Source organism: Lagopus leucura, unplaced genomic scaffold, assembly GCF_019238085.1.
Source record: "Lagopus leucura isolate 7727_CA_CO unplaced genomic scaffold, USGS_WTPT01 55279-0_obj-0_obj, whole genome shotgun sequence".
In the NCBI taxonomy this organism is placed as follows: Eukaryota; Metazoa; Chordata; class Aves; order Galliformes; family Phasianidae; genus Lagopus; species Lagopus leucura.
Window position 1 is genome coordinate 1 of NW_024966423.1, and position 2137 is coordinate 2137.

The 2137-nt window shown below is 62.7% G+C and overlaps 1 protein-coding gene across 4 annotated transcripts in view; it reads left to right on the forward strand.

Annotated features, from left to right (window-relative positions):
* The first annotated feature begins 919 nt into the window (after positions 1-919).
* Positions 920-2137, forward strand: part of LOC122192571 (DDB1- and CUL4-associated factor 8-like) — an 8807-nt gene continuing 7589 nt past the window's right edge. For 2 of the 4 annotated variants that reach the window (XM_042893146.1, XM_042893145.1), the window contains exon 1: positions 920-1052. The gene's annotated coding sequence lies outside the window, so the exon portion shown is untranslated. The remainder of the gene's footprint in view (positions 1053-2137) is intronic. The other 2 variants (XM_042893148.1, XM_042893147.1) reach the window with 1 other exon arrangement.

Genomic DNA, 2137 nt, shown 5'->3' on the forward strand with positions numbered 1-2137 from the left:
GGTCATGGGGTGACCCTATAATAACATAAGGGAGGACAGGGCTCTACAGTAACACAAAGGTCATGGGGTGACCCTACAATGATGCAGGTGGGGAATGTGACCCTACAAAACCGTGGGGTGACCCTAAAATAACACGGTAGGGGGACACGTGACCCTACAATGACACAGGGTGACCCTACAATAACATGGGATGATGTTATGATAATGGGGGAGGTCATGGGGTGACCCTACAGTAGCACATGGAGGGCCAGGGAGTGACCCTACAGTAACAAGGTGACCTGTGGGGCGGCCCTATGGTAACACAGTTGGTGGATGTGACCCTACAGTAACACAGCAGGAGAGTGGGACCCTACAGTAACATGGGGTGACCCTATAATGACATGGGGGGACCCTACAAAAACATGGGGGACCCTACAATGACATGGGGTGACCCTACAATAACACAGGTGGGGATTATGACCCTACAGTAACACAGCAAGGGAATGGGACCCTACAATGACATGGGGTGACCCTATAATGACATGGGGTGACCCTGCAATAACACAAGCAGGGGAACGGGACCCTACAATAACCCAGGTGGGGACTGAGACCCTACAATAACATGGGGCGACCCTACAGTAACACAGGTAGGAAATATGACCCTACAGTAGCACAGCAAGGGAATGGGACCCTACAATAACACAGGTGGGGATTGAGGCCCTACAAAAACATGGGGGGAGGGGGAAGCAGGAGGTCACGTGAGAACAGCGCCACGCGCGAGGCGACCTTCGACCCGCCCGCAACACAACGGGAGGGGGCGCGGCCTCCGTTGCCGTGGCGACGGCGGGGCGGGGAGCGGGTGGTACCGCGGTGTCGCACAGCGGCCGGTGCCGTAGAAGGAGACTCGGTGCCGTAAAGCGCGCCGCGCTGCCGTAAAGGACGCCGCGCTGCCGTAAAGCATCTGGAGGCGGTGCACTGAGATGGCGACGATTGGGCTCAGGGCCGGCGGAGGGGGAGCAGTTGGGGAACACGGGGCTCGCGTCTGAGCGTTGGCCGGGAACGGCAGCGAAAGGGTCTGTGCGGGACCGCCGAGCGGGGAGGGGTCGTTCTTTCCCCTCTTATCTTTGCCGGTAGCGGTCGGGCCCGGGTTTGCGGCCTGCTCCCCCCTCCCCCCCCCCCGCCTGAGGCCTAGTGAGCCCCGAGGCCCCTGCGGGCCCCTGCTGGGGGGCCGGGTGCGCTGTGCGGTAACCGCGTCCTGGGGGGGTGGCCGTCTGACTCCAGGGGGTCCCTCGGGGGTCACTGCCACTTTACGGGGGTGCAGAAGGGGTCCCTGAGCCCTGCGTGTGGCCGTTGCCCTTAGGAAGGGGCGCCCTGCTCTTCTCAGGGGGCCCCCTGTTATTTTAGGGGGGGGGTCCCTGGTGTCCCTCAGAGGATGTTGCTCTTTTTAGGGGGGGGGGTGCAAATGGGATCCCCGTTCCCCCCCGTTGGGCCGTTGCACTTTTGAGGGGTGAATCCGTGCTCTTCCCTGAGGGTTTCCCCCTTCTTTGGTTGGGTGGCGAGGGGGTACGTGGTGCCCCTCGGGGGTCACTGCTTGTATAGGGTGGGTGCAGGAGGGGTTCCTGCCGCTCCCCGTGGGGCTGTTGCCCGTTTGGGGGAGGCCCTGCTCTTCCCAGCGATTGTGACTGTGCCTTGAGAGGGGCACAGAGGAGGCCTCCCTGCTGCCTGCCTTCCCCTCCCCACTCCCTGTACGCTGACCCTTTGGGAGGGGTCCCTGCTACCCCCATGGCAACGTTGTGCCTTTGAGGTTGGGGTCCATGGTCATCGCCGTGTCCTTCTGGGATTGCTGTACCTTTGGGGAGGGGGCACAAAAATGGGGATCCTTGCTTCTCCACGGGGGTGCCTCTGGGGTGCTCTATGCAGGGGCTCCTTGCTACCCCACCCAGGGTGCTCTGCATCTTTTGGAGAGGGGGGTGGGCACCTTGCTCTTCCTAAAGGGTCACCCCCTCCATAGGAGGTGTCCCTGCTTACCCTGGGGAGGGGGTCAGAGTGCTTTTTGTAGGGACAGAAAGGAATCCCTGCTCCCCCCCGGTCCCCTTCCGGGACCCCCCTCTCCCCCCCGCGCGGGGGGGGGGGGGGGGGGGGGGGGGGGGGGGGGGGG